Genomic DNA, 24,629 nt, shown 5'->3' with positions numbered 1-24,629 from the left:
CCAGGGACAGTCAGGGCACCCCCAGGGACACCCAGGGCCCCCCAGGGACACCTAGGGGACAGCCAGGGAACCTCCAGGGACACCTAGGGGACAGCCAGGGCACTCCTAGGGACACCTAGGGTCAGCCAGGGCACCCCCAGGGACACCTAAGGGACAGCCAGGGCACCCCCAGGGACGCTTAGGGGACAGTCGGCACCCCAGGGACAGCCAGGGAACCCCCAGGGACACCTAGGGGACAGTCAGGGCACCCCAGGGACAGCCAGGGCACCCCCAGGGACACCCAGGGCGCCCCAGGGACACCTAGGGGACAGCCAGGGAACCTCCAGGGACACCTAAAGGACAGCCAAAGCACCCCCAGGGACACCTAGGGGACAGCCAGGGCACCCCAGGGACAGTCAGGGCACCCCAAGAGACACCCAGGGCACCCCAGGGACACCTAAGGGACAGCCAGGGCACCCCAGGGAGAGCCAGGGCACCCCCAGGGACGCCTAGGGGACAGTCAGGGCACCCCAGGGACAGCCAGGGAACCCCCAGGGACACCTAGGGGACAGACAGGGCACCCCAGGGACACCTAAGGGACAGCCAGGGCACCCCAGGGAGAGCCAGGGCACCCCCAGGGACGCCTAGGGGACAGCCAGGGCACCCCAGGGACAGCCAGAGCACCCCCAGGGACAGCCACGGGACAGCCAGGGAACCCCCAGAAACACCTAGGGGACAGCCAGGGCATCCTCAGGGACACCTAAGGGACAGCCAGGGCACCCCCAGAAACACCTAGGGGACAGCCAGGGCACCCCCAGGGACACCTAGGGGACAGCCAGGGAACCCCCAGGGACACCTAGGGGACAGCCAGGGCACCCCCAGGGACGCCTAGGGGACAGTCAGGGCACCCCAGGGACAGCCAGGGAACCCCCAGGGACACCTAGGGGACAGCCAGGGCACCCCCAGGGACACCTAGGGGACAGCCAGGGAAGCCCCAGGGACACCTAGGGGACAGCCAGGGCACCCCCAGGGACGCCTAGGGGACAGTCAGGGCACCCCAGGGACAGCCAGGGAACCCCCAGGGACACCTAGGGGACAGCCAGGGAACCTCCAGGGACACCTAAAGGACAGCCAAGGCACTCCCAGGGACACCTAGGGGACAGCCAGGGAACCCTCAGGGACACCTAAGGGACAGCCAGGGCACCCCAGGGAGAGCCAGGGCCCCCACAGGGACACCTAGGGGACAGCCAGGGCATCCCCAGGGACAGCCAGGGCACTACCACGAACACCTAGGGGACAGCAAGGGCACCCCAGGGACAGCCACGGGACAGCCAGGGCGACCCCAGGGTCAGCCAGGGCACCCCCAGAGACACCTAGGGGACAGCAAGGGCACCCCAGGGACACCTAGGGGACAGCCCGGGGACCCCAAGGTGCACCCAGGGGACGGCAAGGGCACCCGAAGGGACAGCCGGGGCACCCCAAGGGACAGCTAGGAACAGCCAGGGCACCCCTGGGGACACCTAGGGGACAGGGAGGGCACTTTCGGGGACAGCCAGGACACCCCCAGGGACAGCCAGGGGACAGCTGGGGCCCCCCCAGGGACACATACGGGACAGCCAGGGCACCCCAGGGACAGTCAGGGCACCCCCAGGGACACCCAGGGCCCCCCAGGGACACCTAGGGGACAGCCAGGGAACCTCCAGGGACACCTAAAGGACAGCCAAGGCACTCCCAGGGACACGTAGGGGACAGCCAGGGCACCCCCAGGGACACCTAGGGGACAGCCAGGGAACCCCCAGAGACACCTAAGGGACAGCCAGGGCACCCCAGGGAAAGCCAGGGCCCCCACAGGGACACCTAGGGGACAGCCAGGGCACTCCCAGGGACAGCCAGGGCACTCCCAGGGACACCTAGGGTCAGCCAGGGCACCCCCAGGGACACCTAAGGGACAGCCAGGGCACCCCCAGGGACGCTTAGGGGACAGTCGGCACCCCAGGGACAGCCAGGGAACCCCCAGGGACACCTAGGGGACAGCCAGGGCACCCCCAGGGACACCTAGGGGACAGCCAGGGAACCCCCAGGGACACCTAGGGGACAGCCAGGGCACCCCCAGGGACACCCAGGGCGCCCCAGGGACACCTAGGGGACAGCCAGGGAACCTCCAGGGACACCTAAAGGACAGCAAGGCACCCCCAGGGACACCTAGGGGACAGCCAGGGCACCGCAGGGACAGTCAGGGCACCCCAAGAGACACCCAGGGCACCCCAGGGACACCTAAGGGACAGCCAGGGCACCCCAGGGAGAGCCAGGGCACCCCCAGGGACGCCTAGGGGACAGTCAGGGCACCCCAGGGACAGCCAGGGAACCCCCAGGGACACCTAGGGGACAGTCAAGGCACCCCAGGGACAGCCAGGGCACCCCCAGGGACAGCCACGGGACAGCCAGGGAACCCCCAGAAACACCTAGGGGACAGCCAGGGCATCCTCAGGGACACCTAAGGGACAGCCAGGGCACCCCCAGGGACACCTAGGGGACAGCCAGGGCACCCCCAGGGACACCTAGGGGACAGCCAGGGAACCCCCAGGGACACCTAGGGGACAGCCAGGGCACCCCCAGGGACGCCTAGGGGACAGTCAGGGCACCCCAGGGACAGCCAGGGAACCCCCAGGGACACCTAGGGGACAGTCAAGGCACCCCAGGGACAGTCAGGGCACCCCCAGGGACACCTAGAGGACAGCCATGGAACTCCCAGGGACACCTAGGGGACAGCCAGGGAACCCCCAGGCACACCTAAGGGACAGCCAGGGCACCCCAGGGAGAGCCAGGGCACTCCCACGGACACCTAGGGGACAGCCAGGGCACCCCAGGGACACATAGGGGACAGCCCGGGGACCCCAAGGTGCACCCAGGGGACGGCAAGGGCACCGCAGAGACAGCCAGGGCACCCAGAGCTCCAAGGGCTATCCAAGGGATGCTCAAAACCCTTACCAACGATTGGCTTTAATAAAGCAACTCACACAAAGTCACCAACACCACGCGGACACAGCACCATTCTTTTGTTGCTCTGTAACGGCTGCAACAAAATACGCCCTCCTGGAAGCAGTTCAGCACTTACTGATCACTTCTTTGTTTTGGCACTTCCCAGCCAGGGCCTGCGGGGCCTCCTGCAGATGCAGGTCTTCGCTGACAAGGCTCCACTTGTGCAGCAGCAGCAGCAGGAGCAGGAGCAGCAGCAGCAGCAGCTCCCTGAAATTTTAGAAAATATTAGAAAAACACAGGCAAAAATCTCACCTCTGTCCTCCCCTAAGAACATCCCCAGGACATCATCCCAGTTTTTCCCAGCTAGGAGCTGCAAGGAATTCAGGCAGGGGAAATGACATCAGGGAACAGCTTTGTAAAGTCAAAGGCAGAAAGAGAAGATCCACCAGCAAAGGGCAGGAAAGGGGAAAGGTTTCTGAAAACATTTCTGCAGTCTAATTAATAATTATTTCCGCTTCCCCAGCGAGAAGAACACAGACTCACAGCCATTCAGGCCTGACAGTCCCCTGCAGCCAGAGCTCAGCACACATCCACAGAAGCAAGTCCAGCATCTGAAAGAAAAAAAAAAAAACAAAACAAAAAACAAACACAACAATCAAACCAGTAGGAAAACGTGATTTCTTTGGCTTCAAAGTTATTTCAAGTTCTTAAAGCCCAACACAGCTGCTAGGAGAAACAGAGTCAGGGCTCCTGGCAGACAGAGGGTGTTTTCCCCCCCAGGGGATTGCAGAGGAATTGTCTGGGACTTGGACTGTCCCTCGGGGTGACACCAGTTGCTGTGACTTCTATCATTCCATATGTTTGACTCCCAAAACTTCCCAGCCCAGGGGCTTGAGCTGACAGGGCAGCACAAAGATTGTTCTCTGTGTGGTGCCCAGATTTGGGGTTCACTGTCACCTTTGCTAGTTTAGATGAATTATACCCACGGCCCCGAATTCCCTGCTCAGTTCCCGCTGCAATAACCTCACAGTGCCTCACGGAGCACGGATATTCCCACGCAGAGCTGCTGCTTGAATGCCAGACATGTCAGGAACCAGCAGAGCTTCCAAGGAAGCTCAGCAGGATGGGGACAGGATAGGTTTCTATTCCATAGATTTGGTTAATTATAACCCTCACCCCCTGGGGGTCACCTGTCAGATTTCCCTGGAATTCAGCCACCCCCCTGAGCTCGGGCTCCAGGTGATGTTTCAGAGCAGGAGAAGGCACTGGCCGGCCTGTGCTGAGGCAGCCCCTGTGCCCTCGGGAGGACACAGCTCCCTGCAGGAGCTCAGCTCCTTTCCGAGCCCCAGCAGTGGCCTCTGCAAGTGCCTTTCCCTCAGGCAAGGGACGCCCATCCCTGCCTTCAGCACACCTCCAGTGGGACCCACCTGCAAAAGCTTTCCATCGCTTCTGCACTCCGGCCGGCTCCCTGGAAAAGTCCAGACCTCATCCAAACGAAACTCCATCCCACTCAAACCTTTGATTTTGAGGCATCTCCGAGGGCCGTTGCTCTGGATTTAATTTCTGTGAGGGAGGAGCGCCTTGGCTTTAATGCTGCCGACGGGTGATGTCCTCAGGCTGAAAGGGAGGGGATTTGGGGTGGCCAGGACATCCCTGGCAACTGTGTGGGAGCTCCGGGAGGTGGGAATTGCTGTCTGAGCCCCTCTGCAGACAGCCCGAGCCGCCGTTCCCGGGCAATGCCAGCTGTTCCCCGGGGAGCTCTTGGGCTGTGGGTGCCTCTGTCCGGGCTGCAGCATCTCCCCGTGCCCGGCGGGAGCAGCCCCTGGCCGAGGAGCCGCGGCAGCCCCGGGGCCGTGTCCGTGCCAGCCCCGAGCCCGGCCCCGGGCCCTGCGTTTGGCCGCCGCTGCCACGGGCGGGGCCCCGCAGGCACAGCTCCTCCCTGCACATCATCCCAGGGCTGCTGGCCCCGCTGGGGCTGCCGGCCTCCTTCCTCCCTGCGCCTCCGGGCACCCGGGACACCTGCAGGAAACCCCGAGGGACACTGCAGGCGGCACGGGGGGGCACCGAGGCCTCCGGCCAGAAAAGCAGCCCCGGCCTCAGCAGCTGCCATCATTTTGGCCCGGCAACACTCACCTGCAGGAAACGCCCCTGTGCGGGTGGGACCGGCCCTGCCTCTCTGCAGAGCTTTGGCCGTGGAAGAAGGGAAGCCTCAGGACTTGTCCTGCTCCTTTCCGCCCGGAAAGAGACTTTGTGTGAGTACTTTTACGGCAGCTGTTGGGTAAATCCTGGAAAGGACAGGAAATCAGCGTCACTGGAAGAGCTTTGTGCTGTCGTGAGCTGCCAGCCACTTCTGCCCTCGAGCCATTCCAGGGGCTGGTGTGTGAAGCAGCTTTGGCAGAGAAGGCGGCACTGCACTTACCTTAGTGGGGCCAAGCGTTGCCATCCTATGGAGGTCCATCCCCATAATGCAGAGATTGGTTCAGCTGCTTGGAGCAGAGTCCGGGTAATGCCAAGGTGCTGAGTTCGATTCTCAAACGGTCCGTCCGCTTGAGAGTCAGATTTTAGGATCCCTCTCAGCCTCAGTATATCCTGTGACCTGGAAATAAGAGAAAAATTCTCGGCTGAGTTTTAATAAAACAGCTTTTGCCATTGCAGGGTGTGAGCTGCACTCGGCGATTTTCGGCCGCGACGAGCCCCACGAGCCTTCCGCCCTTCCTTGCCGCCATCATGGTTGCGTCTGAGGCCACTTCCGGTTCCGCCGGCATCTTTTTTGCGGCACCTCTAAGGCCCCCGGCAGGTGTTTACACAGACGCCTGACTAAATCCGCGAATCCGAACGCAAGCGCGGCGCGGCTGAGCACACGGCCCGTGTCCCCACACCTGGAGACGCCGCGGAAAATTGCGCCCCGGCGGCGCCGTTGTCGGGGTTTCGTACAGGCATCTGACTAAACGCCTATAGGGTCCTTATTTTTTCCCGCCCTTTTGGCCGCCCTTTTTGGAAGGTCGGGCGCCTCGCGCCTGGGCGCCATTTTGTGAGGGGCGTCGCGTGACTTCCGCTTTTCCTTGCCGCCATCTTTGTTGCGGCTGCGGCCACTTCCGTCCCGGCCGCCATGTTCTTTGCGGCTCGGCATAGGCCTCCGCCAGGTGTTTACACAGACGCCTGACTAAATCCGCGAATCCGAACGCAAGCGCGGCGCGGCTGAGCACATGACCGGTGTCCCTACACCTGGAAACGCCGCGGAAAATTGCGCCCGGGCGGCGCCGTAGTCGGGGTTTTTGTGCAGGCGTCTGGCTAAACGCCTATAGGGTCCTTATTTTTTCCCGCCCTTTTGGCCGCCCTTTTTGGAAGGTCGGGCGCCTCGCGTCTCGCCGCCATCTTGGTAGTGGAACCCACTAAAATGCCCCCTCGGCTCCTCCCACAAGCGCCTGACTGAATGGACTGCAGCCCGCGGCGCCGCTGCGCCCCCATCCCGTGTCCGCACACCCGCAAACGCCGCGGAAAATCGCGCCCGGACGGCTCCGGGGTCCGGGTGGCGCGCGCAGGCAGCCGGCTGCCACGCGCCCGGGCTCCTTGCCTTTTTCCCTCCCTTTCGGCCCCGAGCTGCGGGCGGGCGGGCGGCAGCGCCGCCCCCGAGCTCACAGTGCGGGGCTTCCACGCGCGTCGGGGACGGGCACGGGGGACAGCTGCACTACCGCTCTTTGCCCACAGGGTGGCAGCATTGCCACACAGATCAGGCGGGACGGGCGGGGGGGGACAGCTGCAGTACCGCTGTATGCCCACAGGGTGGCAGCATTGCCTCACAGATCATGAGGGACGGGCACGGGGGACAGCTGCAGTACCGCTGTTTGCCCACGCGGTGGCAGCATTGCCGCACAGATCAGGCGGGACGGGCGGGAGGGACAGCTGCACTACCGCTGTTTGCCCACGCGGTGGCAGCATTGCCGCACAGATCAGGCGGGACGGGCACGGGGGACAGCTGCACTACCGCTCTCTGCCCACAGGGTGGCAGCACTGCCGCGCGGCGGCGCGGAGCGGAGCCATAAACGAACGTGCCCAGGAATGCCCTTGCGAACAGCCTCCGGAATAAATGGCCCAAAAGACCCCCGAGCACACCTGCGAGAGCACTGCCAGCAACCAGACCGAAACAAAAAAGCCTTTCGTTCAGGCTCTATTTCAATATTTTATATCTTTGTGATTCTGATATTTACATTCATCATTACAATTCATCTTTTATATTATGTACATTATACATCATGTATTATGTTTATTATACTATTATATTTATTATAGATATTAAATATAGAAAGTTATATATAAAATAATTTATTTATTATGTAATGTTATAAATAATAATACATTTCATTTAAATATGATTATGTACATTATAGATGTTTATATTATGTATATTAAATATATTTATAAAACGTGTAAGTAATAATATATTGTGTATTTTTTATTGATATTATTTTTCATATCCTATACTTTTTGTTATTTTTCTTTTTCATTATTTTTTAATTCGTTTGTTTATATTTTAAACGATATTTTACACTAGATGAATTCATTAACCTAACACATCAGAAACACAATTAATTTGAATTAAATGAGCCTGGTTTTCTAAGGGGTAAAGTTTTAATCTTTATTTAGATAATATGGGCATATTTTCTCTATCTGTATGGGGTTTTTTTGGTGGGTTGCGGGGGATTTTATTTTGGGGGTTTTCTTTTTTTGTTCGCTTTGTTTTGGATTTCTTTGCTAATAAACAAGCAGGGTCGGAGAGTTCAAAATAAAACGTCTACTTTGTTTCTATTGCTCCCTCTGAAATACGCCTCGACAGCCTGGACAGCAGGCTGCTGCTGGTAACACTGTGCACGGGTAGGAGGAGACCTGGTCGGGGCTGGGAAGGAAAAAACGGCACCACGGTGGTCACAGCTTTCTCCCTTCAGGAGTTTTATGGAGCAGAAAATACGGAGCTTTTGCCAACTGCGCTCTCTATGACATCCCGACGTCCAGCGGGCACCGAGGTCATTTCTCATCTTTCTTGCCAACAGCCAAACTCCCAGGCGCCCGGGGGAAGAAAGAGTATGGGGAAAAAAAAAAGGAACAAAGAAAACATGAAAAAATAAACCAAAACTATAGAAAATAATAAATAAAATTAAAATACCAAAAGAAAAAAATTTCAAAGTAACAAAAAAGTGGAAAAAAAATTTAAACAAAAAATTAAAATAAAAAACGAAAAGTAGTTTTAACAAGTAAATAAATAGCTAAAGAAAAAAAATAAAAATTAAAAAACTGAAGAAAAAGTCTTTGAAAAACCACAAAACGCAACATGAAAAACCACAACAAAAGAGCACAAAAATACAAAAATAACAAAAAATAAAATACAAAATTAAATAAACGCAGCTCTCACCTCCTGCCACTGCCTAAAAAAGCGCCATGGCTTTCCACAATTATGCAGCAATAAGGGAAACAAACCCAGTGCCCCCCAGAACAGAAGGTTTTCTAGACAATTCCCACTTCTGCTTGGAAACAAATTCTATTTTAGTGGGAAGCTCATTTTGGACAAACATCCAAATGTGCCAAGGTAGGAAAGAACTAGCCCCTTGTGTCCAAGGAACAGCAGCTAGGCCTGGATTCAGGTTTTAATGGCATTTATGTAATTAAAAATGCAGTAAATTGAACTTTACAAAGAGACGAATCGTGGCAAATAAATACTTCAAAGTTTTCTTGGGAAATCACAGAATTTTGTGGAGATGGTGCTGGACAATTGCTGATTTACCAACATTAATTGGGTAAATTTCCTTAGAAATGTGCTCTACAAGGTACAAAAATTCCAATTAGGATGGAAAATTGGAATAAATAAATATTCCCTTACTAAAATCAGAGAGAAAATCAGAGTTATTCCTTCAATTAAAAGGAAGGAATAACATCCAAATCCAAGCCTGCCTGGAAAACAAGCTCAGGAATTTCTAACATTGAAAACTTTTGCAAGAGTCATGAAGTTGGTGAAAGTTCATGGAATGATGATTTAAAATCTGCTTCCTCTGCACTGATTTAAAGGGAAGTGGGAATTCAACAGGTCCAGTTACTCCCATCCAACCTTGGACTGGGATAAGGCCTTCCAGTGGCTTCACTTCCTACTGGCTCTCTCCTTTTCGCCAACTACCTGCAAGAGGAAAAGCAACAGGAATAAAGTCTCAAACAGGATGGCCTTGGTCCAGGCAGACTGAGGTGCAGCTCCCAGGGAGGGAGGCCAGGCTGTGCCTCGGGGAGCTCCGGGAATCTGGGATTGCCCGTGGGATTCAAGGGCTGGAAAAGCACACCCACCTGCCAGGTTCAGTGCTGGGACAGAGCAAGGCCGGGGCTCGGGGGCAGCAGTTAGAGCTGGGACTGCAGGAGAACACCCCAAACCCGGGTTAAACATCCGGCACGACACGCAGCACGCTCCGGGAGAAACTCGGGCGGGAGAAGCCCCGGGATGCTCCACGTTCCTTGCCCTTGGCAGCTGTGCCAGGGCCTCCCTCAGAATGCTGACCTCACCGTGCAGCTCCTACAAAACAGGAGAACTTATGGGAATCGCCCAGAATCCCTGGACTTCCAGTTATTAAGAACCACAGCTGCAGCGAAAGGTGTACAAACGCTACTGCAAACCAGCAGGGCTGAGGAGACGCAGGGATTTATTCCCGAGGGGACACAAGGATCCCTCAGCCAGCCAGGATTTCTCCCAGGCTCTTCCCACTGCTCTCTGAGGACACAAACAGCAGTTTTTCCCTCGAGTTCCCCTTTCCATCAATGCCAAGACTCGTGTTCTCCTCCAACCCCAGGTTCAGGAAGGAAAGTAGGAATATTATCACTGCACAGACTGTCCAGGAGGGTGTGACTGAGGCAGCAGCACCAGCTCCCACTCCACTGCTGCTCTGGATTCCTGAGCAGCTCCTTTCCATCCTGCCCTTCCCAGCACCATTCCCTGGGTGCCATGTCCACAGACACCTTCTCCATGCAGCTTAAAACCCACAGACACCAACAGAAAGGAGATCAAAAATCAATTCACATGTTGCTAGTCAGAGAGAATGGGAGAGGCCTAAAAATCTGCATTTATTTTAGAACACTAGAGCAATTTCTTCATGACCCTGACTATCAGTGATGGGCAGATAAACACCTTCTTTAACTTACTACCTGCAAAAACATCAAGTTTCAAGTTTAGTAAAGATAAAATTTTGCTGCAAAAATAAAAGAGGTGGGATGTTGGTGTTAGTGCTTTAACCTTCGGACATTAGCGGGTATTTGTAAAACAAATTCATTATTGAAGCAGCTAACTTGAAAATAAGGGGTTTTTACAATAAAGTTGACCAAAAAAGAGTCTCAAAATTAAGATATAGGCTGCACAAATATTTAAGAAAAAAAAAGTTGTCTTTCGTGCGTATAACCTGCCAGCCTCTCATGTTTTCAGTCCTTACCATTTATTTTTACCAAGGTGATGATTAAAACCTTGTCAAAAGCTCAAAAAAAAAAATTCCAGGACAAGGCAGGTGTTTTCCCAAGTACCCTCAGTGTGGAGCTGTGTCAGCCAAAAGTGTTTGCTCCCGCAGCCCAGCCCGGAGCAGGCTCCAGCTGCTGCCCAGGGGGGTTACCAAGGGACTCACCTGTTTGAAGCTGTAAACGCAGGTGGCCTGCACTGGAGTGCCAATAAATGTGAAATGTGTGACTCTCACCTTGAATAGCGATCGATCTTCTCAGGGGAGCCCCTCACCCAGGATGGGGGGCTCTGCCACGGATTTCATCTCTCCGCATCTGAAACAGAGTCAGGACAACAGTCAGAGTGCTGCAGGATACCTTGACAGCTCCAGACATCTTGTGGCAATCTAGGAATACCCTCTACAGTCTAACCACACCCCACATCACAAATTTCAAGCCCCCAGGACTATTACCCTCATACCCCTACACCCAGACTGAGCAGCAAGGCAGAGCAGCTCCCGGCCAAACACACACCAACACCCGTGACACAGCACAGGACAAACGAGGGGACACAACAGGGACAGAAAACTCTGGGCAAGAAGAATGACCCTGAGGGTCCAGAGAACTCGGAATGAGATGACCGAGGTGAGACGGAAGGTGAGCTGGCCAGGCTCAGAGAACCCTGCAGGAACAAGATGCCATCGGGATGACTTATCCCAAGAGACGCAGAGATGGATGCCCGAGAATCCTACGGTCAGAATCCTCCACCTGTCTTTGCATTCTCACAAGACCTAACCCGCCGGAATGGATCAGGGCGGTGCACGGCTGTCAGTACAGCTCAGAACAAGACCTGAAAAGGCATCGGACTGGATGCTTGTGAAGAGAGATGGATTCTGATGAGTGTCCGAGCAGCTGAGACAAAGGCACCTGGCTGAGGAGCACAGAGATCAGAAATGCTAAGACTGATGCCAGGGGTTTGGACAGGCCCCTGAAAGGACTAAAGGAAAAGACAAGACACCAAACAGACAGAGTGCACAACAGACAAGTGACACAACACACACCAGGACTGCTCTGCCCTGCACACCTCAGCACTGACATGAAAAATGAGACTTTCCCTTCATGTAGCCTAAGGGGTCACATCTTGGTGCCCCCAACTCCAAATCTGACTTAAAAAACCCCTCCCGGTGATCCCTGCCCTGGCATCCTGCTTTCATCCCCTCTGTGAGCCACAGCCCTCCACTTATCTCTCAGGCATCCAGGGAGGCAAATCCCTGCCAGGTCCAAAGAAGGCCGCCTCTGCCTCAGGAAAATTCCTGCTGTCGCCGGGCTGTCGTCTCTTAGTCAGCTACAACAAAAAAAACCAAACATGAATGCGTGATCTTAGCAGCCCATCACCCAAAACCCGACAATTCTGCTACTCACCGTCTCCTAAGCTTGCCTGTGTCCTCGGCCCCGCGCTTCAGCTGCGCTCAGAGGCCAACGCCGGCGTCGCAGGGTCTGCCTGGGTAAAGAGCAGACAAGGTGACGTGGCAGCGCTGGAACTTGAGGGGACCCTCCCTCCTCCTCCTTCTCCTCCCTGACTCACCTCAACTCCTCGGCCGTTATCCAAGCCTACCTGGATGGGGCCTTCCCAAGGAGAAGATCAAGGCTCCATCACAGACTCCTGGAATGCTCCCGGAGGGCTCACGGGTGAGGTGACCCGGGTCTGTCGTCCCGTTGGTGAGAGGGGAGCTCGGCCTCCTGCGAGTGGACTCCCTAAAACGCACAATAACGGAGGCTTAGAGTTGCACCAGCGAGTGAGGCTTGAACAATAGCAACGGCTTCTGTCCACGAGTCACTGCTCACCTCGCCCACGTCAGCTTGACTGCTGAGATCCGGCTTTACCACCTAAAAATAAAGACAAAGAACAGAGCTGTAACACAGCCATCATTTACACCTCCCCTGCAAACAGAAACAGGGACTGACCTTCTCAGGGGAGCCCCCTCACCCAGGATGGGGGGCTCTGCCACAGATTTCATCTCTCTGCATCTGAAACAGAGTTTGGACAAAAGTCAGAGTGCTGCAGGATACCTTGACAGCTCCAGACATCTTGTGGCAATCTAGGAATACCCTCTACAGGCCTACTACACCCCACATCACAAATTTCAAGCCCCCAGCACTATTACCCTCGTACCCCTACACCCAGACTGAGCAGCAAGGCAGAGCAGCTCCGGGCCAAACACACACCAACACCCGTGACACAGCACAGGACAAACGAGGGGACGCAACAGGGACAGAAAACTCTGGGCAAGAAGAATGACCCTGAGGGTCCAGAGAACTCGGAATGAGATGACCGAGGTAAGATGGAAGGTGAGCTGGCCAGGCTCAGAGAACCCTGCAGGAACAAGATGCCATCGGGATGACTTATCCCAAGAGACGCAGAGATGGATGCCCGAGAATCCTACGGTCAGAATCCTCCACCTGTCTTTGCATTCTCACAAGACCTAACCCGCCGGAATGGATCAGGGCGGTGCACGGCTGTCAGTACAGCTCAGAACAAGACCTGAAAAGGCATCGGACTGGATGCTTGTGAAGAGAGATGGATTCTGATGAGTGTCCGAGCAGCTGAGACAAAGGCACCTGGCTGAGGAGCACAGAGATCAGAAATGCTAAGACTGATGCCAGGGGTTTGGACAGGCCCCTGAAAGGACTAAAGGAAAAGACAAGACACCAAACAGACAGAGTGCACAACAGACAAGTGACACAACACACACCAGGACTGCTCTGCCCTGCACACCTCAGCACTGAGATGAAAAATGAGACTTTTCCTTCACGTAGCCTAAGGGGTCACATCTGGGACATCCCCAGCTCCAAACCCGACTCAAAAAAATCCCTCCCGCTGACCCCTGCCCTGGTACCCCGCTTTCATCCCCTCTGTGGCTCCAAGCCCTCCACTTATCTCTCAAATGTCTGGGGAGGTGAATCCACGCCGGGTGCCAAAGAAGGCTGCCTCTCCCTCAGAGAAATTCCTCCCGTCACTGGGCTGCTGTCTCCTAGTCAGCTACAATAAAGAAAACCAAATATCAAAGCATAATCTTAGCTGCACATCAGCCAAAAACCAGCAGCTCTGCTACTCACCGTCTCTTAAGCAGGACCGGGTCCTCGGGCCCCGTGCGTGCGTCAGCTGAGCTCGGAGGCCGACGCTCGCAGCGCCAAAGCCTTAGAGGCATTACTGGCACCGAGCCCACCCACCGTGGCCTCCATTAGGGCTGTGAGCATCCCCGGTTAGAGCAGGACAGGAACGCAGGGTGGACATCCCCGGTGAACCTCAACCCTGTGGACTCTGCCCCACCACGGTCACTTCCTGCCTGGCCCTAGCTTAGGGCTACTGCCTGCACCTCTCAGGACTTCTGGCCTTGTCTTGCGTTAGGATTGCTGCCGGCACCTGCTCTCAGGGAAACGGTGTTGGCAGCAGCGCTGTGAGGGCCGGGATGCCTGTACTCTGACTTGTATCCTAGGCTGTACCCCTGATTTTCACTGTGTGTTCTCTAGTCCTTGAGTCCTTTACCTCAGCCTCTGTGTGTATCACTGTAACCTCCCCCCTTCTGAACCCTGCTTCTTCAGAGCCCTAGACCTTGCAGCCGGGGACGCTCTGCACCGTTAGGGTCCCAAGAGCTGTCCCGCACGCAGGACAGGTACATCCACAGTTGTTCCCTGCCTACCCTAAGAAACGTGGCCCTGAGACAGGGCAGAGGCTGACAGAGCCGAACTCTTTGCGGTGGCAAAAGGCACGAAGCCTTACCAACCGCCGCCTCGAGAGGGAATCAGGAGCACTTCCACCGGCTGCGGAGAGACAGGGAATCCCAGGGTGGGTGGGGCGGGAAACCCCCGTTATCCCCAGCCCTGTTGGATCCTGCTCCCCACTATCGCTTCCTGCCTGGCCCTAGCCTGACTGTGTCTGCACAGGTCAGAGCTTCTGGTGTGTTCCTGCACTAGGGCTGCTGCCTGCACCTGCTCTCAGGGGAAGTGTGCTGGTAGCAGTGCTGTGAGGGCCGCTACACCTGTACTCTGACTTGTATCCTAGCCTGTTCCCCTGAGTTTCACCGTGTGTCCTCTAGTCCTCGAGTCCTTTACCTCAGCCTCTGTGTGTGTGGCTACACCTCCCCCCTTCTAAACCCAACTTCTTTAGAGCCCTACACCTCGCAGCCAGGCCTTCTGGCATTGTCCTGCATAAGGGCTCCTGCCTGTACCTGCACTCAGGGAAACGGGCATGTCTTTAGGGCTACTCCTTCGGGTCTGGGGTAGGGGTGGGGTCGGGCTGGTACACCTGTACTCTCAATTGGCACATCTTGGACATCCCTATCTCCACACCTGACTCAAAAACCCCTCCTGACAAGTCCTGACCCAGCACTCCACTTTCATCCCCTCTGTGGCTCTGAACCCTCCACTTATCTCTTGGACGTCTGGGGATGAGAATCCACGCCGGGTGCCAAAGAAGGCCGCCTCTCCCTCAGGGAAACTCCTGCTGTCGCCGGGCTGTTGTCTCTTAGTCAGCTACAACAAAGAAAACCAAACATGAATGCGTGATCTTAGCAGCCCATCACCCAAAACCCGACAATTCTGCTACTCACTGTCTCCTAAGCTTGCCTGTGTCCTCGGCCCCGTGCTTCAGCTGCGCTCAGAGGCCAACGCCGGCGTCGCAGGGTCTGCCTGGGTAAAGAGCAGACAAGGTGACGTGGCAGCGCTGGAACTTGAGGGGACCCTCCCTCCTTCTCCTCCCTGACTCACCTCAACTCCTCGGCCGTTATCCAAGCCTACCTGGATGGGGCCTTCACAAGGAGAAGATCAAGGCTCCATCACAGACTCCTGGAATGCTCCCAGAGGGCTCACGGGTGAGGTGACCCGGGTCTGTCGTCCCGTTGGTGAGAGGGGAGCTCGGCCTCCTGCGAGTGGACTCCCTAAAACACACAATAACGGAGGCTTAGAGTTGCACCAGCGAGTGAGGCTTGAACAACAGCAACGGCTTCTGTCCACGAGTCACTGCTCACCTTGCCCACGTCAGCTTGACTGCTGAGATCCGGCTTCACCACCTAAAAATAAAGACAAAGAACAGAGCTGTTGTTATCGTATAGCAGCTATGCTCAAGGACATACGAAGCTTACTGCCTTGCTGGTTTTCATGAGAGTGCCTGTGTGCTCAGCAAAGCTCTCTCATGTCTACGTGACCTTTTGCAGCTAGCCAGTTATCAATCACACTCTCCACACAGAGCTGTAACACAGCCATCATTTACACCTCCCCTGCAAACAGAAACAGGGACTGACCTTCTCAGGGGAGCCCCCTCACCCAGGATGGGGGGCTCTGCCACAGATTTCATCTCTCTGCATCTGAAAGAAAGTTCGGACAAAAGTCAGAGTGCTGCAGGATACCTTGACAGCTCCAGACATCTTGTGGCAATCTAGGAATACCCTCTACAGTCTAACCACACCCCACATCACAAATTTCAAGCCCCCAGGACTATTACCCTCGTACCCCTACACCCAGACTGAGCAGCAAGGCAGAGCAGCTCCGGGCCAAACACACACCAACACCCGTGACACAGCACAGGACAAACGAGGGGACGCAACAGGGACAGAAAACTCTGGGCAAGAAGAATGACCCTGAGGGTCCAGAGAACTCGGAATGAGATGACCGAGGTAAGATGGAAGGTGAGCTGGCCAGGCTCAGAGAACCCTGCAGGAACAAGATGCCATCGGGATGACTTATCCCAAGAGACGCAGAGATGGATGCCCGAGAATCCTACGGTCAGAATCCTCTACCTGTCTTTGCATTCTCACAAGACCTAACCCGCCGGAATGGATCAGGGCAGTGCACGGCTGTCAGTACAGCTCAGAACAAGACCTGAAAAGGCATCGGACTGGATGCTTGTGAAGAGAGATGGATTCTGATGAGTGTCCGAGCAGCTGAGACAAAGGCACCTGGCTGAGGAGCACAGAGATCAGAAATGCTAAGACTGATGCCAGGGGTTTTGACAGGCCCCTGAAAGGACTAAAGGAAAAGACAAGACACCAAACAGACAGAGTGCACATCAGACAAGTGACACAACACACACCAGGACTGCTCTGCCCTGCACACCTCAGCACTGAGATGAAAAATGAGACTTTTCCTTCACGTAGCCTAAGGGGTCACATCTGGGACATCCCCATCTCCAAACCCGACTCAAAAAATCCCTCCCGCTGACCCCTGCCCTGGTACCCCGCTTTCATCCCCTCTGTGGCTCCAAGCCCTCCACTTATCTCTCAAATGTCTGGGGAGGTGAATCCACGCCGGGTGCCAAAGAAGGCTGCCTCTCCCTCAGAGAAATTCCTCCCGTCACTGGGCTGCTGTCTCCTAGTCAGCTACAATAAAGAAAACCAAATATCAAAGCATAATCGGAGGCCGACGCTCGCAGCGCCAAAGCCTTAGAGGCATTACTGGCACCGAGCCCACCCACCGTGGCCTCCATTAGGGCTGTGAGCATCCCCGGTTAGAGCAGGACAGGAACGCAGGGTGGACATCCCCGGTGAACCTCAACCCTGTGGACTCTGCCCCACCACGGTCACTTCCTGCCTGGCCCTAGCTTAGGGCTACTGCCTGCACCTCTCAGGACTTCTGGCCTTGTCTTGCATTAGGATTGCTGCCGGCACCTGCTCTCAGGGAAACGGTGTTGGCAGCAGCGCTGTGAGGGCCGGGATGCCTGTACTCTGACTTGTATCCTAGGCTGTACCCCTGATTTTCACTGTGTGTTCTCTAGTCCTCGAGTCCTTTACCTCAGCCTCTGTGTGTATCACTGTAACCTCCCCCCTTCTGAACCCTGCTTCTTCAGAGCCCTAGACCTTGCAGCCGGGGACGCTCTGCACCGTTAGGGTCCCAAGAGCTGTCCCGCACGCAGGACAGGTACATCCACAGTTGTTCCCTGCCTACCCTAAGAAACGTGGCCCTGAGACAGGGCAGAGGCTGACAGAGCCGAACTCTTTGCGGTGGCAAAAGGCACGAAGCCTTACCAACCGCCGCCTCGAGAGGGAATCAGGAGCACTTCCACCGGCTGCGGAGAGACAGGGAATCCCAGGGTGGGTGGGGCGGGAAACCCCCGTTATCCCCAGCCCTGTTGGATCCTGCTCCCCACTATCGCTTCCTGCCTGGCCCTAGCCTGACTGTGTCTGCACAGGTCAGAGCTTCTGGTGTGTTCCTGCACTAGGGCTGCTGCCTGCACCTGCTCTCAGGGGAAGTGTGCTGGTAGCAGTGCTGTGAGGGCCGCTACACCTGTACTCTGACTTGTATCCTAGCCTGCTCCCCTGAGTTTCACCGTGTGTCCTCTAGTCCTTGAGTCCTTTACCTCAGCCTCTGTGTGTGTGGCTACACCTCCCCCCTTCTAAACCCAACTTCTTTAGAGCCCTGCACCTCGCAGCCAGGCCTTCTGGCATTGTCCTGCATAAGGGCTCCTGCCTGTACCTGCACTCAGGGAAACGGGCATGTCTTTAGGGCTACTCCTTCGGGTCTGGGGTAGGGGTGGGGTCGGGCTGGTACACCTGTACTCTCAATTGGCACATCTTGGACATCCCTATCTCCACACCTGACTCAAAAACCCCTCCTGACAAGTCCTGACCCAGCACTCCACTTTCATCCCCTCTGTGGCTCTGAACCCTCCACTTATCTCTTGGACATCTGGGGATGAGAATCCACGCCGGGTGCCACAGAATGCCGCCTTGCCCTCTGGGAATTTCCTGCTGTCACCGGGCTGCTGTCTCTTATTCGGCTACAAGAAATAAAACAAACATCGATGTATGATCTCAGCAGATCTGTTGGCCAATCGGTCAGGGCGTAAGAGAAGTGGACCACCTAAAACACACAAACAATAACATATGCTGAAGAGTTACACCAGAAACACCACCACACTTAACTGCATAAATATATAAATTTTCAAACAGACAACCCCAAAAAAATTCCAGCAAAAAAAGCCAACTCTTATCACCCCTAGTCAAACTACTGAATATAATAAAAACAACACCATGTCCAAACCCCTTAATAATACTCCAGAACATATACTCAGAGCCCCCCCAAAGTTAAAGACTTCCCTCTAGCCAAATAAAAAGGAAAAAGCCCATGTCTTGCGACCCATATTAATTCATTAACTTAAAACTTTAAAAATAAACGTTAAAGTTTAAACCTTTAGACAACACTAGCACACCATAGACGCCAATCCCATCACTACATGCCAAACCAAAACTTATTTCAACCTTTTGTGCTGCTGCTGCTGCTCGGCACAAAGGTTTGTCCCTCAGCACCTCCTGAAGTAATGTTCCACGCCCAAGGCCTCCCCCAGCCCCTGTGAGATGAACTCACCATCCTTCCATGAGCCTCACCTGGGAGCCCAGCATAAACCCCTCTCCTCCCGCAGCTCCGTGCCAAACTGAGCTCGGGCTCCCCTCTTAAAGCAGTGCTGGCAGGACCCGCCCCCTCGTTATCCTTTACAGCTTCCACCTGTCCCCTCATCAGTGTGACAGCTCTCACCTGGGGCTGCTCTGTCCCCTCAATCATCCTGTGACAGCTCTCACCTGCAGCTGCTGCCAGTCCCAGCTGCTCATTTCCTGGACATTGCACTGTGTGCACTGACACGCTGGGGCACCGGGCTTTCCTTGCTGTGAATAAGGATCCCTCTGCTCCTGCACGTGCCCAAGGCTGAAACTGGGATTCCACCTCCTAAATTCCGTTTGTGTGAGGTTCACAATTCCTAAGGAAATTTCCCAGCAATCGTTACCCTTCATTTACATTTTCTCCTTTGGAATCATCACTACCTTGTCTTTCTGTGCAAGTGTTCCAAACGTTCATTGGGAGTTCAGTAGCCGGGTTGGCTTGTTTATAACTTAGCTGACAATCCCAGGCTAAATCCAAACACCCAGAATTACAGGCAAATACGGAGACAGTTTATAAATACTGCCCTCCCCTGGTAGGTAGCTCTTCCTTGCACTTCCCTGGAGCAGATTTACTCCATCCTTTCTTCCCAAAAGCACCTCTCCAGCACAAATCCCACTTTTTGGACACAAACCAAACAGAAATCTACTACAGCGCGGCCTGGGGATGGGGCCGGGGTGGAGCCCAAGGCCACTGTCCAACCAGTGCTGCCTCTGGCTCCTCGTTATTTACACTGAGAGCATATTGTAGGACGCTCTGCAGCCTTTCTTTGCCATTCTGTATTGGAAAGAGGATGGATATTAATGACACACACGTCCACAAACAGTCTTTACGGTTCTTCAAAAAGTTAATAATGCCTGTAATAAAAATGGTAAGTAATATTGTGTCTCAGATTGTTTAAGAAAGTGGAAGTTCGAGCTTTAATGTCCTCCTGAGAGACGCTGAATAAAATCTGTCCCCTGAGTTTGCACACAGAAATAAAATACCGATTTTTTTGATCAAACAAGTTAGGTCTGTATGAAAACAGCTGAGGAGGCTTTCATGGCTCAGTGTGATAATTGCAGAGCACAGAACATTAAAGATGGAATGTTAGTTCCCTGAATTAATGCCCTGATGGAGATAAATTCTTTTGCAAAGAGACACAATAGTTTCCTCTCCTTGTTTCTGAGTTTCCGAGCGATCCTGTAATTCCTAACCTGCACGAGTGCAGACCCATCTGACACGGGTAAGTGACATATCCGGCTCCTGGGCTCCAAGCCACGTGTCCCCGATGTCAACGGAAGTCAGGAACACAAAAACAGCTGTGGAAGAAAGTTGAGAGAAAAATCAGAACATATATTCTTCCCTTTCCACACAGTAATACCAAGCCAAGCTGTTCACCTCCAGGATTATGTTTTTAAATGGCTCCCTAACTACTTTTCCTAGATGGAAAATCTGGAGGTGCTTTGCCCATGCAAAACTAATGATCCTACTCACAAGAAGGAACAAACCAGTTTCCTGTTAAACAAAACAGTTTGAAATCTGACCTGTCAGCTGCTATCATTGACCAGCAATAGCAGTCAGCATCCAGGCCTAAGTGGACATTTTTTTGCAGACTATCTCCCCTCTTGAAATCATTTTGGGTTTTTTTTTTTTTACACCTTTTGTTTCATTTTAGTCCTTGTGTCCCAACACAAAATTTTGTGTCCTAACACGATCAACAACAAATACAGAATTAGCTCAATAAAACCGCACTTTTCTGATGGAAATGTCACCTCTAGAAACTGCAAGGTTTTTATAGGAATACTGTCTCAAGAATTCAGTAACTTCAGGTATTCCATACCACATGATCCTGAGATTGCTTGGGCATCCAGAGTTTATAGTATTGGCTGAACTGGTAGAGCTGAGGATACTTAACAACTTTCAGGGACTTGAGATCTTTATCATAGGGCTGGAACATCAAGCAGAGAGCAAGTGGTTCTCTCTGAGAGGGCAGGAGGTCAGTGAAAACAGCAACAAGGTACTCCACGATGCGTGCTCCTAGAAAAGTAAAAATAAATTAAACTATTAACATGAGCACAGACACTGGGGCAACCCTCATTCCTTTGGGCCTCAGCAGCAGCCCACAAAGCATCACTCAGAAAAGTATTGAATAAGATCAAGAAGTGTTTGTAGTGACCTAGACAAATGTTCCTGACCACTGAGATACCTGAAAAATCCTCCACACATCAGTACTTGCTGAAGTAAATAATCCACCCTCACTGTGTTGTGCTAAATATGCCTGTATTTCAACAGCAAAACACCCCTGCCAAGCCCCACCTCAGCGAAGAGCTGATTTGCACCGGGGGCACGCACCCCAGTGAACGTGTGCAAGTTAAATAGAATTTTCTTTCAGAATTGGGACTTCCAGTCCACCCCCGGTGCTACTCGATCGCCAAATACACCCAGAGAACGCAGTGAGGTGCTGTGGAGTTGGCAAGTCCTGCTCCAAGCCCGTCTGATGCCCCTGGGACTCCAGCGCTTTCTTCAAGGAGGTGGCAGAACTTTGCCACCAGAGCTTCATTTCTGAAATAGTTTTCTTTGGAAAATGCATCCATTTCCTATTTAACAGCGCAGTCCTCTCTCCCTGATCTCGGAAGAGCTGCCTACAGCCATGGAAACCACTTTCCTCTCCTGGTCTCCACACTCTGTCCTTTAAAACACTGTGTTACTGAAGCCAACTACCTCCAGACCCAGACTGTCCATGCAGGGACAGTGTCTCTTCTCTTCAAGGTCAGGGAAAAGTGGCAGAGGCACCTACAGAGCTTCAATGCCTCTCTTGAGCAAGAAACACCATGGATTTGAATCTCCTTCTGCTTGCAGGGAAGATAATGTCATGTCTTAAGCTAAAAAACGATAAATGGTAAAAAAATTATTAAAAATGGGTAAAAATGATGCCACTTCTCACTCCACTGGTAGAAATGACACATTAAACCAAAAAATCTGTACCTGTTCCAGTTTCAGACTGAAGCAACAGCATATTCCTGGCTTCCAACGCAGCAGAAACAACAGCACTGAAGGGAAATGTTTGGACAATCACATCTTCATTTAAAGAGAGCCCAATTTCTTCATCTAAGCCATCACTGCCCTCGCTCAGGACATCCACCATATAATCAGGACATCTAATAAGTGAAGAAAAAAATCTAAGCAGAGGATCTAGACTAACTGGGAAAACAACAGAGGCAGAACGCAACACTCCAGGAATATAAGGCATTTTTTTTAAATTCAATCCCTCCAAAAAAAAAAAAAAAAAATCAAAGAAAGGATGAAAGCCCCATTTGTCACGCAATACATTGTTAAGTGCAACACAAAAATCACAGCTGAACTTCACTCTGCCTGTCAATGCTGCTGTCCAGCACAGGCTGCCCAGAGAAGCTGTCGCTGCCCCTGGATCCCCGGCAGTGCCCAAAGCCAGGCTGGATGGGGCTTGGAGCACCCTGGGCTACTGAAAGGTCTCCCTGTCCATAGCAGGGGGTGGAACTGACAAGCTTTAAGGGGCCTCCCCATCCAAACCATTCTGGGATTCCACAATTCTATGAACAGCCCCAGGCAGAAGGACTAAATTTCCATTTGAGTTCAAAAATGCTGCTGCAAGAGCATGAATAGAGACTTCAAATACTGTTAAAGTGGCACAACCACATCAGAAATTACTTTTGGGGGTTAAAGTGGTAACTGCAACTCCAACTTCTACTTCTGATACCAAGTTCACATGGAGGGCTGAGTCCTGGAGGTCCTTACTTAACAGGATTTCTATAGTTATCCATCCCCAGTTTGCTTACTGGGGATAGAAAATGTAGCCCCAAGTCGTGAAATTGTGTTTGAGGAGTCACCACATACCAGCAATGTGAGAGACGGGGATGCTGATGTTATCAGAGTCCTGTTTAATTAAACACGGTGACCTGGAGCATGCTGGCTTCCTGAACCAGGTCTGCTGCCTTGTCTGTGCAGGGGCAGGGCCCTGGCACCAGCTTCAGCAGGATCTGTCAGCAAAGGTGGAGAGGAAGGTAAGTGCGCTGGCTGTCAAGCGCAGGGGAAGCATATGCTGCTAAGAAAGACCGTGTGCAAAAAGGTGTTGGAAGATGGGCAGGTTTTAGAAGGACAACTTCCATATCACTTCTGCAGCCTTCTGTCTACGGTTCCTTCTCTGCATGGGAGTGGAAAAAAGAAAGGTCCACTGCAATTTGGCATCCAGATTGCTACCACAGACTGAGTCCCTGGGGAGACCGCACTGGAAATGAAGCACTGGGCATTCAACATCCTGAAGAGTAACAGCAAGTGTCAGCTTTCCTTGTAAAAGACCACAATTCACTGAGGTCTGATAATTTTGGCACCTAAAGAGGAGATAAAAGGTACCACACATACGGCTCTCTACACTTATACCAACAATGCTGTAATAAGAACTGATCCTTTTGGATTGCATTTTCCTGCAAATAATTTTCCTGTCCTCCCATTTGAGACAAGAATGATGCCACCTCTGTATAAAGAACCCCAAACAATGCTTTTCTGAGAATCCATTCACTGGTCTTTGACAGGTTTCTCAACAACAGAACAAGATCTCTAGTTCCCACCAACATTATTCTTTGCATTGTTCATCCAGCTAATTTGAACACTGTTACCCTTTCCAAAAACTGAATCACTGCTTCCTTCTGGTCTTCTTTTGCATTATCCAAATGTTCCAGCCAAACTGAAAGTTCCCTTCCATGTGTACTCAAACACGCCACTGTCACGTAAAACCTGTCCAGGAAACAAAGGGGGAGGTGTGTAAATAAACCTCAAAACACCTCAAATACAAAACTCCAAGAGATGCAGATCTTTTTGTACAGTAACTTCATGATCCCTTCTTTTGGGAAAGGAAAGAGGAAGCGCAGGTCGATGAAAAGAAGTACCTGCCACTCTCCTCACCCCCTCAACTCAAGAGGCCTTTTCTTTCCACTCACTAGTGGGACTTGTCAACTGCATAGTGGACAATAAAAACCTTACCTCTATAATTTCTGGAAAGCAGGTTATACTGCTTTCAGAGGGTTGTACATCTTCATGTCATCACAGGCAGAAAAAAAGTGCGCCTTACAAATAGCCTGTAGGACAGTTTAGAAAACTACTGATCTAACAAAGAAAATCATCGCTAAATTAAACCTGAATCCGGTGTCGACCACACAATCATGCAGTAAAGGTATCTGCTGCTTCAAGAACAAATTTTACCATCCTGGCATTTCAGACCTGTGGGATATAGTGAATATCCCGATATTTCAATTCAAATACGTACCCTGAAGATTAATTGTTTGCTGGAAGTTTTCAGATGAGAGTGGGTACTTGTAACAAACATTTTCATCAGTAAATAGAAGACTGATTTTTCACCAGATAGCTTCTCTGTTTCAGAGATGTCCTACAAGAAAAATGTATTAGAATTCCTCTGCTACAGCAACACTGTATAGGACTATGTTGCACTGACAATGATACGCAAGGTAAGCGTGTTACTTTATAGACCTGCCCAAAAGTCCCAAGGCCAGAAACCAGTGGGATCATTTACACTACTTTGCAGTCAATGAGCCAGCATCGTTGCATTCATTTGCAAAATGTTTGCCCGAAAAGCGGAAGAAGACCGTAGTAACAGAAACCCCCAACTATTGAAAGGGCCCGAGACAAAGCAACTTCCCTCATCAATCATATTTCATTCCCTAATCATTCCATGTCTATCCCTGCTACCTCCTCAAAGCCAGGTCCACTCTTTTCTCCTGACATGACAAGCCAAGTCTTGACAGAGTTCTTATTTGACA

General features: G+C 52.8%; 1 long non-coding RNA gene across 1 annotated transcript; it reads right to left on the bottom strand.

Moving 5' to 3' along the window:
- Positions 1 to 7,391: 7,391 nt before the first annotated feature.
- Positions 7,392 to 10,753, bottom strand: LOC136298122 (uncharacterized). The gene is made up of 3 exons (XR_010723272.1): positions 10,668 to 10,753; positions 9,283 to 9,505; positions 7,392 to 9,121 (listed from the first exon to the last, which is right to left on the bottom strand). It is a non-coding gene; the product is annotated as an uncharacterized lncRNA (long non-coding RNA).
- Between the last annotated feature and the right edge of the window lie 13,876 nt (positions 10,754 to 24,629).

Source organism: Chamaea fasciata, unplaced genomic scaffold, assembly GCF_029207755.1.
Source record: "Chamaea fasciata isolate MVZ Bird 193981 ecotype frontalis unplaced genomic scaffold, bChaFas1.0.hap1 SCAF_1, whole genome shotgun sequence".
NCBI classification, from domain to species: domain Eukaryota; kingdom Metazoa; phylum Chordata; class Aves; order Passeriformes; family Sylviidae; genus Chamaea; species Chamaea fasciata.
Note: the sequence above shows the minus strand (reverse complement) of the source record. Positions and strands in the feature narration are given on the sequence as shown.